Raw genomic sequence first — 14179 nt, 5'->3', positions numbered from 1 at the left:
TTGCAATTAACTATCAGTTTTGCGTCGGATTCGATAATCTAAACTCACAGGAGAACGACCATAAGGTGCCCGAGGCAGCAATAGACCCTTGGAGACAAGTCGGCTGGAGGCCGATGTATTGAATCTCGACGCAATTTGAGTGTTCCATCGTCATTAGGAGGCCCTGAACGTTACAATTAACTATCAGTTTCGCGTCGGATTCGAAAATCTAGACTCACAGGAGACGGACCACATGGAGCCCGAGGCAGCAATATCCCCTTGGAGACAAGTCGGCTGTAGGTCGATGTATTGAATCTCGACTCAATTTGAGTGTTCCATCGTCGTTAGGTGGCCCTGAACGTTACAATTAACTATCAGTTTTGCGTCGGATTCTAAAATGTTGACTCACAGGGGAACGACCATACGGTGCCCGAGGCAGCAATAGACCCTTGGAGACAAGTCGGCTGGAGGCCGATGTATTGAATCTCGACGCAATTTGAGTGTTCCATCGGCATTAGGAGGCCCTGAACGTTCCAATTCACTATCATTTTCGCGTCGGATTCGAAAATCTACTAACAGGAGAAGTATCATATGGTGCACGAGACTGCAATATCCCCTTGGATAGAAGTCGACTGGAGGTCGATGTATTGAATCTCGACGCAATTTTAATGTGTTCAATCGTCATTAGGAGGCCCAGAACCTTACAATTAACTATCAGTTTCGCGTCGGATACGAAAATTTAGACTCACAGGAGACGGACCACATGGTGCCTGAGGCAGCAATATCCCCTTTTAGACAAGTCGGCTGGCGGAAGATGTATTGAATCTCGACGCAATTTGAGTGTTCCATCGTCATTACAAGGCCCTGAACGTTACAATTAACTATCATTTTAGCGTCGGATTCGAATATCTACTCACAGGAGAAGTTCATACGGTGCTCGAGACAGCAATATACCCCTTGGAGACAAGTCGGCTGGAGGCCGATGTATTGAATCTCGACGCAATTTGAGTGTTCCATCGTCATTAGGAGGCCCTGAACGTTACAATTAACTATCAGTTTCGCGTCGGATTCTGAAATGTTGACTCACAGGGGAACGACCATACGGTGCCCGAGGCAGCAATAGACCCTTGGAGACAAGTCGGCTGGAGGCCGATGTATTGAATCTCGACGCAATTTGAGTGTCCCACCGGCATTAGGAGGCCCTGAACGTTGCAATTAACTATCAGTTTTGCGTCGGATTCTGAAATGTTGACTCACAGGAGAACGACCATAAGGTGCCCGAGGCAGCAACAGACCCTTGGAGACAAGTTGGCTGGAGGCCGATGTATTGAATCTCGACGCAATTTGAGTGTTCCATCGTCATTACAAGGCCCTGAACGTTACAATTAACTATGAGTTTTGCGTCGGATTCGAAAATCTAGACTCACAGGAAAACGACCATATGGTGCCCGAGGCAGCAACAGACCCTTGGAGACAATTCGGCTGGAGGCCGATGTATTGAATCTCGAAGCAATTTGAGTGTTCCGTCGTCATTAGGAGGCCCTAAACGTTACAATTAACTATCATTTTTTCGTCGGATTCGATAATCTAAACTCACAGGAGAACGAACATAAGGTGCCCGAGGCTGCAACAGACCCTTGGAGACAAGTCGGCGGGAAACCGATGTATTGATTCTTGAAGCAATTTGAGTGTTCCATCTTCATTAGGAGGCCCTGAATGTTACAATTCACTATCATTTTTGCGTCGGATTCGAAAATCTAGACTCACAGGGAAGGACCATGTGGTGCCCGAGACAGCAATATCCCCTTGGAGACAAGTCCGCTGGAGGCCGATGTATTGAATCTCGACTCAATTTGAGTGTTCCATCGTCATTAGGAGGCCCTGAACCTTACAATTAACTAACAGTTTCGCGTCGGATTCGAAAATCTAGACTCACAGAAGACGGACCACATGGAGCCCGAGGCAGCAATATCCCCTTGTAGACCAGTCGGCTGGAGGAAGATGTATTGACTCTCGACGCAATTTGAGTGTTCCATCGTCATTAAGAGGCCCTGAGCATTACATTTAACTATCAGTTCTGCGTCGGATTCTAAAATATTGACTCACAGGAGAACGACCATAAGGTGCCCGAGGCAGCAACAGACCCTTGGAGACAAGTCGGCTGGAGGCCGATGTATTGAATCTCGACGCAATTTGAGTGTTCCATCGTCATTACAAGGCCCTGAACGTTACAATTAACTATGACTTTTGCGTCGGATTCGAAAATCTAGACTCACAGGAGAACGACCATAAGGTGCCCGAGGCAGCAACAGACCCTTGGAGACAAGTCGTTTGGAGGGCGATGTATTGAATCTCGACGCAATTTGAGTTTTCAATCGTCATTAGGAGGTCCTAAACCTTCCAATTAGCTATCATTTTTGCGTCGGATTCGATAATCGAAACTCACAGGAGAACGACCATAAGGTGCCCGAGGCAACAATAGACCCTTGGAGACAAGTCGGCTGGAGGCCGATGTATTGAATCTCGACGCAATTTGAGTGTTCCATCGTCATTAGGAGGCCCTGAACGTTACAATTAACTATCAGTTTCGCGTCGGATTCGAGAATCTAGACTCACAGGAGAAGGACCACATGGAGCCCGAGGCAGCAATATCCCCTTGGAGACAAGTCGGCTGGAGGTCGATGTATTGAATCTCGACTCAATTTGAGTGTTCCATCGTCATTAGGTGGCCCTGAACGTTACAATTAACTATCAGTTTTGCGTCGGATTCTAAAATGTTGACTCACAGGGGAACGACCATAAGGTGCCCGAGGCAGCAATAGACCCTTGGAGACAAATCGGCTGGAGGCCGATGTATTGAATCTCGACGCAATTTGAGTGTTCCAACGGCATTAGGAGGCCCTGAACGTTACAATTCACTATCATTTTCGCGTCGGATTCGAAAATCTACTAACAGGAGAAGGATCATATGGTGCACGAGACTGCAATATCCCCTTGGATAGAAGTCGACTGGAGGTCGATGTATTGAATCGCGACGCAATTTGAGAGTTCCATCGGCATTAGGAGGCTCTGAACGTTGCAATTAACTATCAGTTTTGCGTCGGATTCGATAATCTAAACTCACAGGAGAACGACCATAAGGTGCCCGAGGCAGCAATAGACCCTTGGAGACAAGTCGGCTGGAGGCCGATGTATTGAATCTCGACGCAATTTGAGTGTTCCATCGTCATTAGGAGGCCCTGAACGTTACAATTAACTATCAGTTTCGCGTCGGATTCGAAAATCTAGACTCACAGGAGACGGACCACATGGAGCCCGAGGCAGCAATATCCCCTTGGAGACAAGTCGGCTGTAGGTCGATGGATTGAATCTCGACTCAATTTGAGTGTTCCATCGTCATTAGGTGGCCCTGAACGTTACAATTAACTATGAGTTTTGCGTCGGATTCGAAAATCTAGACTCACAGGAGAACGACCATAAGGTGCCCAAGGCAGCAACAGACCCTTGGAGACAAGTCGTTTGGAGGGCGATGTATTGAATCTCGACGCAATATGAGTTTTCCATCGTCATTAGGAGGCCCTAAACCTTGCAATTAGCATTCATTTTTGCGTCGGATTCGATAATCTAAACTCACAGGAGAACGACCATAAGGTGCCCGAGGCAGCAATAGACCCTTGGAGGCAAGTCGGCTGGAGGGCGATGTATTGAATCTCGACGCAATTTGAGTGTTCCATCGTCATTAGGAGGCCCTGAACGTTACAATTAACTATCAGTTTCGCGTCGGATTCGAAAATCTAGACTCACGGGAGACGGACCAAATGGAGCCCGAGGCAGCAATATCCCCTTGGAGACAAGTCGGCTGTAGGTCGATGTATTGAATCTCGACTCAATTTGAGTGTTCCATCGTCGTTAGGTGGCCCTGAACGTTACAATTAACTATCAGTTTTGCGTCGGATTCTAAAATGTTGACTCACAGGGGAACGACCATACGGTGCCCGAGGCAGCAATAGACCCTTGGAGACAAGTCGGCTGGAGGCCGATGTATTGAATCTCAACGCAATTTGAGTGTTCCATCGGCATTAGGAGGCCCTGAACGTTACAATTCACTATCATTTTCGCGTCGGATTCGAAAATCTACTAACAGGAGAAGTATCATATGGTGCACGAGACTGCAATATCCCCTTGGATAGAAGTCGACTGGAGGTCGATGTATTGTATCTCGACGCCAATTTAATGTGTTCAATCGTCATTAGGAGGCCCAGAACCTTACAATTAACTATCAGTTTCGCGTCGGATACGAAAATTTAGACTCACAGGAGACGGACCACATGGTGCCCGAGGCAGCAATATCCCCTTTTAGACAAGTCGGCTGGCGGAAGATGTATTGTCTCTCGACGCAATTTGAGTGTCCCATCGTCATTAAGAGGCCCGGAGCATTACATTTAACTATCAGTTTTGCGTCGGATTCTAAAATGTTGACACACAGGGGAACGGCCATACGGACCCCGAGGCAGCAATAGGCCCTTGGAGACAAATCGGCTGAATGCCGATGTATTGAATCTCGAGGCAATATGAGTGTTCCATCGTCATTAGAAAGCCCTGAACGTTACAATTAACAATCAGTTTCGCGTCAGATTCGAAAATCTAGACTCACATGAGAGCGAACATAAGGTGCCCGAGGCAGCAGCAGACCCTTGGAGACAAGTCGGCTGGAGGACGATGTATTGAATCTCGACGCAATTAGAGTGTCCCAACGTCATTAGGAGGCGCTGAACGTTACTATTCACTATCATTTTTGCGTCGGATTCGAAAATCTAGACTCACAGGAGACGGACCACAAGGAGCCCGAGGCAGCGATATCCCCTTGGAGACAAGTCGGCTGGAGGTCGATGTATTGAATCTCGACTCAATTTTAATGATCCATCGTCATTAGGAGGCCCTGAACCTTTCAATTAATTATCAGTTTCGCGTCGGATTCGAAAATCTAGACTCACAGGAGACGGACCACATGGAGCCCGAGGCAGCAATATCCCCTTGTAGACAAGTCGGCTGGAGGAAGATGTATTGACTCTCGACGCAATTTGAGTGTTCCATCGTCATTAAGAGGCCCTGAGCATTACATTTAACTATCAGTTTTGCGTCGGATTCTAAAATGTTGACTCACAGGAGAACGACCATAAGGTGCCCGAGGCAGCAACAGACCCTTGGAGACAAGTCGGCTGGAGGCCGATGTATTGAATCTCGACGCAATTTGAGTGTTCCATCGTCATTACAAGGCCCTGAACGTTACAAATAACTATGAGTTTTGCGTCGGATTCGAAAATCTAGACTCACAGGAGAACGACCATAAGGTGCCCGAGGCAGCAACAGACCCTTGGAGACAAGTCGGCTGGAGGCCGATGTATTGATCTCGACGCAACTTGAGTGTTCCATCGTCATTAGGAGGCCCTAAACCTTACAATTAACTATCATTTTTGCGTCGGATTCGATAATCTAAACTCACAGGAGAACGACCATAATGTGCCCGAGGCAGCAACAGACCCTAGGAGACAAGTCGGCGGCAAAGCGATGTATTGATTCTAGACGCAATTTGAGTGTTCCATCGTCATTACAAGGCCCTGAACGTTACAATTAACTATCATTTTTGCGTCGGATTCGAAAATCTAGACTCACAGGAGAACGACCATAAGGTGCCCGAGGCAACAATAGACCCTTGGAGACAAGTCGGCTGGAGGACGATGTATTGAATCTCGACGCAATTTGAGAGTTCCATCGTCATTAGGAAGCCCTGAACGTTACAATTAAAATTCAGTTTCGCGTCGGATTCGAAAATCTAGACTCACATGAGAGCGAATATAAGAGGCCGGAGGCAGTAATATCCCCATGGAGACAAGTCGGCTGGAGGACGATGTATTGAATCTCGACGCAATTTGAGTGTCCCATCGTCACTAGGGGGCCCTAAACGTTACAATTAACTATCATTTTTGTATCGGATTCGATAATCTAAACTCACAGGAGAACGACCATAAGGTGCCCGAGGCAGCAACAGACCCTTGGAGACAAGTCGGCTGGAGGCCAATGTATTGTATCTCGACGCAATTTGAGTGTTCCATCGTCATTAGGAGGCCCTGAACGTTACAATTAACTATCAGTTTCGCGTCGGATTCTAAAATGATGACTCACAGGAGAACGACCATAAGGTGCCCGAGGCAGCAACAGACCCTTGGAGACAAGTTGGCTGGAGGCCGATGTATTGAATCTCGACGCAATTTGAGTGTTCCATCGTCATTACAAGGCCCTGAACGTTACAATTAACTATGAGTTTTGCGTCGGATTCGAAAATCTAGACTCACAGGAGAACGACCATAAGGTGCCCGAGGCAGCAACAGACCCTTGGAGACAAGTCGGCTGGTGGCCGATGTATTGAATCTCGACGCATTTTGAGTGTTCCATCGTCATTAGGAGGCCCTAAACGTTACAATTAACTATCATTTATTCGGCGGATTCGATAATCTAAACTCACAGGAGAACGACCATAAGGTGCCCGACGCTGCAACAGACCCTTGGAGACAAGACGGCGGGAAACCGATGTATTGATTCTTGACGCAATTTGAGTGTTCCATCTTCATTAGGAGGCCCTGAACGTTACAATTCACTATAATTTTTGCGTCGGATTAGAAAATCTAGACTCACAGGAGAAGGACCATGTGGTGCCCGAGACAGCAATATCCCCTTGGAGACAAGTCCGCTGGAGGCCGATGTATTGAATCTCGACGCAATTTGAGTGTTCCATCGTCATTAGGAGGCCCTGAACCTTACAATTAACTATCAGTTTCGCGTCGGATTCGAAAATCTAGACTCACAGGAGACGGACCACATGGAGCCCGAGGCAGCAATATCCCCTTGTAGACCAGTCGGCTGGAGGAAGATGTATTGACTCTCGACGCAATTTGAGTGTTCCATCGTCATTAAGAGGCCCTGAGCATTACATTTAACTATCAGTTCTGCGTTAGGAGGCCCTGAGCCTTGCAATTAGCTATCATTTTTGCGTCGGATTCGATAATCTAAACTCACAGGAGAACGACCATAAGGTGCCCGAGGCAGCAATAGACCCTTAGAGACAAGTCGGCTGGAGGCCGATGTATTGAATCTCGACGCAATTTGAGTGTTCCATCGTCATTAGGTGGCCCTGAACGTTACAATTAACTATCAGTTTTGCGTCGGATTGTAAAATGTTGACTCTCAGGGGAACGACCATACGGTGCCCGAGGCAGCAATAGACCCTTGGAGACAAGTCGGCTGGAGGCCGAAGTATTGAATCTCGACGCAATTTCAGCGTTCCATCGGCATTAGGAGGCCCTGAACGTTACAATTCACTATCATTTTTGCGTCGGATTCGAAAATCTACTAACAGGAGAAGGATCATATGGTGCACGAGACTGCAATATCCCCTTGGATAGAAGTCGACTGGAGGTCGATGTATTGTATCTCGACGCAATTTGAGAGTTCCATCGTCATTAGGAGGCCCTAAACCTTACAATTAACTATCAGTTTCGCGTCGGATTCGGATATCCACTCACAGGAGAAGTTCATACGGTGCTCGAGACAGCAATTTACCCTTGGAGACAAGTCGGCTGGAGGCTGATGTATTGAATCTCGACGCAATTTGAGTGTTCCATCGTCATTACAAGGCCCTGAACGTTAAAATTAACTATCATTTTTTGGTCGGATTCGATAATCTAAACTCACAGGAGAACGACCATAAGGTGCCCGAGGCAGCAACAGACCCTTGGAGACAAGTCGGCTGGAGGCCAATGTATTGAATCTCGACGCAATTTGAGTGTTCCATCGTCATTACAAGGCCCTGAACGTTACAATTAACTATCATTTTAGCGTCGGATTCGGATATCTACGCACAGGAGAAGTTTATACATTGCTCGAGACAGCAATATAACCCTTGGAGACAAGTCGGCTAGAGGCCGATGTATTGAATCTCGACGCAATTTGAGTGTTTCATCGTCATTAGGAGGCCCTGAACGTTACTATTAACTATCAGTTTCGCGTCGGATTCTAAAATGTTGACTCACAGGGGAACGACCATACGGTGCCCGAGGCAGCAATAGACCCTTGGAGACAAGTCGGCTGGAGGCCGATGTATTGAATCTCGACGCAATATGAGTGTTCCATCGGCATTAGGAGGCCCTGAACGTTGCAATTAACTATCAGTTTTGCGTCGGATTCTAAAATGTTGACTCACAGGAGAACGACCATAAGGTGCCCGAGGCAGCAACAGACCCTTGGAGACAAGTTGGCTAAAGGCCGATTTATTGAATCTCGACGCAATTTGAGTGTTCCATTGTCATTACAAGGCCCTGAACGTTACAATTAACTATGAGTTTTGCGTCGGATTCGAAAATCTAGACTCACAGGAGAACGACCATAAGGTGCCCGAGGCAGCAACAGACCCTTGGAGACAAGTCGGCTGGAGGCCGATGTATTGAATCTCGAAGCAATTTGAGTGTTCCATCGTCATTACAAGGCCCTGAACGTTACAATTAACTATGAGTTTTGCGTCGGATTCGAAAATCTAGACTCACAGGAGAACGACCATAAGGTGCCCGAGGCAGCAACAGACCCTTGGAGTCAAATCGTTTGGAGGGCGATGTATTGAATCTCGACGCAATTTGAGTTTTCCATCGTCATTAGGAGGCCCTAAACCTTGCAATTAGCTATCATTTTTGCGTCGGATTCGATAATCTAAACTCACAGGAGAACGACCATAAGGTGCCCGAGGCAGCAATAGACCCTTGGAGACAAGTCGGCTGGAGGCCGATGTATTGAATCTCGACGCAATTTGAGTGTTCCATCGTCATTAGGAGGCTCTGAACGTTACAATTAACTATCAGTTTCGCGTCGGATTCGAAAATCTAGACTCACAGGAGACACTTGGAGACAAGTCGGCTGGAGGCCGATGTATTGAATCTCGAAGCAATTTGAGTGTTCCATCGTCATTACAAGGCCCTGAACGTTACAATTAACTATGAGTTTTGCGTCGGATTCGAAAATCTAGACTCACAGGAGAACGACCATAAGGTGCCCGAGGCAGCAATATCCCCTTGGAGACAAGTCGGCTGTAGGTCGATGTATTGAATCTCGACTCAATTTGAGTGTTCCATCGTCATTAGGTGGCCCTGAACGTTACAATCAACTATTAGTTTTGCGTCGGATTCTAAAATGTTGACTCACAGGGGAATGACCATACGGTGCCCGAGGCAGCAATAGACCCTTGGAGACAAGTCGCCTGGAGGCCGATGTATTGAATCTCGACGCAATTTGAGTGTTCCATCGGCATTAGGAGGCCCTGAACGTTACAATTCACTATCATTTTCGCGTCGGATTCGAAAATCTACTAACAGGAGCAGTATCATATGGTGCACGAGACTGCAATATCCCCTTGGATAGAAAACGACTGGAGGTCGATGTATTGAATCTCGACGCAATTTGAGTGTTCCATCGTCATTAGGAGGCCCAGAACCTTACAATTAACTATCGGTTTCGCGTCGGATACGAAAATTTAGACTCACAGGAGACGGACCACATGGAGCCCGAGGCAGCAATATCCCCTTTTAGACAAGTCGGCTGGCGGAAGATGTATTGACTCTCGACGCAATTTGAGTGTTCCATCGTCATTAAGAGGCCCTGAGCCATACATTTAACTATCAGTTTTGCGTCGGATTCTAAAATGTTGACACACAGGGGTACGGCCATACGGTGCCCGAGGCAGCAATAGACCCTTTGAGACAAATCGGCTGAATGCCGAAGTATTGAATCTCGAGGCAATATGAGTGTTCCATCGTCATTAGAAAGCCCTGAACGTTACAATTAACAATCAGTTTCGCGTCGGATTCGAAAATCTAGACTCACATGAGAGCGAACATAAGGTGCCCGAGGCAGCAGCAGACCCTTGGAGACAAGTCGGCTGGAGGACGATGTATTGAATCTCGACGCAATTTGAGTGTCCCAACGTCATTAGGAGGCGCTGAACGTTACTATTCACTATCATTTTTGCGTCGGATTCGAAAATCTAGACTTACAAGAGAACGACAATAAGGTGCCCGAGGCAGCAATAGACCCTTGGAGACGGGTCGGCTGGAGGCCGATGTATTGAATCGCAACGCAATTTGAGTGTTCCATCGGCATTAGGAGGCCCTGAACGTTACAGTTAACTATCAGTTTCGCGTCGGATTCGAAAATCTAGACTCACAGGAGAACGACCATAAGGTGCCCGAGGCAGCAACAGACCCTTGGAGACAAGTCGGCTGGAGGACGATGTATTGTATCTCGACGCAATTTGAGAGATCCATCGTCATTAGGAGGCCCTGAACGTTACAATTAACTATTAGTTTCGCGCTGGATTCGAAATTCTAGACTCACAGGAGAAGGATCATATTGTGCCCGAGACAGCAATATCCCCTTGGAGACAAGTCCGCTGGAGGACGATGTATTGAATCTCGACACAATTTGAGTCTTCTATCGTTATTAGGAGGCGCTGAACGTTACAATTCACTATCATTTTTGCGTCGGATTCGAAAATCTAGACTCACAGGAGAAGGATCATATTGTGCCCGAGACAGCAATATCCTTGGAGACAAGTCGGCTGGAGGCCGATGTATTGAATCTCGACGCAATTTGAGTGTTCCATCGTCATTAGGAGGCCTTGAACGTTACAATTAACTATCAGTTACGCGTCGGATTCGAAAATCTAGACTCACAGGAGACGGACCACATGGAGCCCGAGGCAGCAATATCCCCTTGGAGACAAGTCGGCTGGAGGTCGATGGATTGAATCTCGACTCAATTTGAGTGTTCCATCGTCATTAGGTGGCCCTGGACGTTACAATTAACAATCAGTTTTGCGTCGGGTTCGAAAATCTAGACTCTCAGCAGAACGATCACAAGGTGCCCGTGGGAGCTATTGACCCATGGAGACGAGTCGGTTGGAGGACGATGTATTGGATCGCAACGCAAAATGAGTGTTCCATCGTCATTAGGAGGCGCTGAATGTTAGAATTAACTATCAGTTTTTCGTCGGATTCGAAAATCTAAACTCACAGGAGAACGACCATAAGGTGCCTGATGCAGCAATATCCCCTTGGAGACAACTCGGCTAGAGGTCGATGTATTGAATCTCGACGCAATTTGAGTGTTCCATCGCCAATAGGAGGCCCTGAACGTTACAATTAACTATGAGTTTTGCTTCGGATTCGAAAACGTAGAATCACCGGAGACGGACCATGTGGTGCCCGAGGCAGCGATATCCCCTTGGAGACAAGTCTGCTGGAAGCCGATGTATTGAATCTCGACGCAATTTGAGTGATCCATCGTCATTAGAAGGCCCTGAACGTTACAGTTAACTATCAGTTATGCGTCGGATTCGATAATCTAAACTCACAGGAGAACGACCATAAGGTGCCCGAGGCAGCCACAGACCCTTGGAGACAAGTCGGCTGGAGGCCGATGTATTGAATCTCGACGCAATTTGAGTGTTCCATCGTCATTACAAGGCCCTGAACGTTACAATTAACTATCATTTTTGCGTCGGATTCGAAAATCTAGACTCACAGGAGAACGACCATAAGGTGCCCGAGGCAGCAGTAGACCCTTGGAGACAAGTCCGCTGGAGGCCGATGTAATGAATCTCAACGCAATTTGAGTGTTCCATCGTCATTAGGAGGCCCTGAACCTTACAATTAACTATCAGTTTCGCGTCGGATTCGAAAATCTAAACTCACAGGAGAACAACCATAAGGTGCCCGAGGCAGCAATAGACCCTTGGAGACAAGTCGGCTGGAGGCCGTTGTATTGAATCTCGACGCAATTTGAGTGTTCCATCGGCATTAGGAGGCCTTAACGTTACAGTTAACTATCATTTTAGCGTCGGATTCGAAAATCTACTAACAGGAGAAGGATCATATGGTGCACGAGACTGCAATATCCCCTTGGATACAAGTCGACTGGAGGTCGATGTATTGACTCTCGACGCAATTTGAGTGTTCCATCGTCTTTAGGAGTCCCTGAACGTTACAATTAACTATCATTTATGCGTCGGATTCGAAAATCTACTCACAGGAGAAGTTCATACGGTGCTCGAGGCAGCAATAGACTCTTGGAGACAAGCCGGCTGGAAACCGATGTATTGATTCTTGACGCAATTTGAGTGTTCCATCGTCATTAGGAGGCCCTGAACGTTACAATAACAATCATTTTAGCGTCGGATTCGAAAATCCACTCACAGGAGATGTTCATACGGTGCTCGAGACAGCAATATCCCCTTGGAGACAAGTCCGCTGGAGGCCGATGTATTGAATCTCGACGCAATTTGAGTGTTCCATCGTCATTAGGAGGCCATGAACCTAACAATTAACTATCAGTTTCGCGTCGGATTCGAAAATCTAAACTCACAGGAGAACGACCATAAGGTGCCCGAGGCAGCAATAGACCTTTGGAGACAAATCAGCTGGAGGACGATGTATTGAATCTCGACGCAATTTGAGAGTTCTATCGTCATCAGGAGGCGCTGAACGTTACCATTCACTATCATTTTTGCGTCGGATTCGAAAATCTAGACTCACAGGAGAAGGATCATATGGTGCCCGAGACAGAAATATCCCCTTGGAGACAAATCCGCTGGAGGCCGATGTATTGAATCTCGACGCAATTTGAGTGTTCCATCGTCATTAGGAGGCCCTGAACCTTACAATTAACTATCAGTTTCGCGTCGAATTCGAAAATGTAGACTCACAGGAGACGGACCACATGGAGCCCGAGGCAGCAATATCCCCTATTATACAAGTCGGCTGGAGGAAGATGTATTGACTCTCGACGCAATTTGAGTGTTCCAACGTCATTAAGAGGCCCTGAGCACTACATTTAACTATCAGTTTTGCGTCGGTTTCTAAAATCTAGACTCACAGGAGAACGACCATACGGTGCCCGAGGCAGCAATAGACCCTTGGAGACAAGTCGGCTGGAGGACGATGTATTGAATCTTGACGCAATTTGAGAGTTCCATCGTCATTAGGAGGCCCTGAACGTTACAATTAACTATCATTTTTGCGTCGGATTCGAAAATCTAGACTTACAAGAGAACAACCATAAGGTGCCCGAGGCAGCATTAGACCCTTGGAGACAAGTCGGCTGGAGGACGATGTATTGGATCGCGACGCTATTTGAGTGTTCCATTGTCATTAGGAAGCCCTGAACGTTACAATTAACCATCATTTTTGCGTCGGATTCGAAAATCTAGACTCACAAGAGAACGACCATAAGGTGCCCGAGGCAGCATTAGACCCTTGGAGACAAATCGGCTGGAGGACGATGTTTTGAATCTCGACGCAATCAGAGTGTCCCATCGTCATTAAGAGGCCCTAAACGTTACAATTGACTATCATTTTGGCGTCGGACTCGATAATCTAAACTCACAGGAGAATGACCATACGGTGCCCGAGGCAGCAATAGACCCTTGGAGACAAGTCGGCTGGAGGACGATGTATTGAATCTCGACGCAATTTGAGTGTTCCATCGTCATCAGGAGGCGCTGAACGTTACTATTCACTATCATTTTTGCGTCGGATTCGAAAATCTTGACTTACAAGAGAACGACCATAAGGTGCCCGAGGCAGCAATAGACTCTTGGAGAGAAGTCGGCTGGAGGCCGATGTATTTAATCTCGACGCAATTTGAGTGTTCCATCGGCATTAGGAGGCCCTAAAAGTTACAATAAACTATCATTTTTGCGTCGGATTCGATAATCTAAACTCACAGGAGAAGGGTCATATGGTGCCTGAGACAGCAATATCCCCTTGGAGACAAGTCCGCTGGAGGACGATGTATTGAATCTCGACGCAATTTGAGTGTTCCATCGTCATTAGGAGGCCCTGAACGTTACAATTAACTATCAGTTTCGCGTCGGATTCGAAAATCTAGACTCACAGGAGATGGACCACATGGAGCCCGAGGCAGCAATATCCCCTTGGAGACAAGTCGGCTGGAGGACGATGTATTGAATCTCGACGCAATTTGAGTGTCCCATCGTCATTAGGAGGCCCTAAACGTTACAATTAACTATCATTTTTGCGTCGGATTCGATAATCTAAACTCACAGGAGAACGACCATAAGGTGCCCGAGGCAGCAACAGAC

Source organism: Schistocerca americana, chromosome 5, assembly GCF_021461395.2.
Source record: "Schistocerca americana isolate TAMUIC-IGC-003095 chromosome 5, iqSchAmer2.1, whole genome shotgun sequence".
NCBI lineage: Eukaryota > Metazoa > Arthropoda > Insecta > Orthoptera > Acrididae > Schistocerca > Schistocerca americana.
This window is presented reverse-complemented; position numbering follows the sequence as displayed.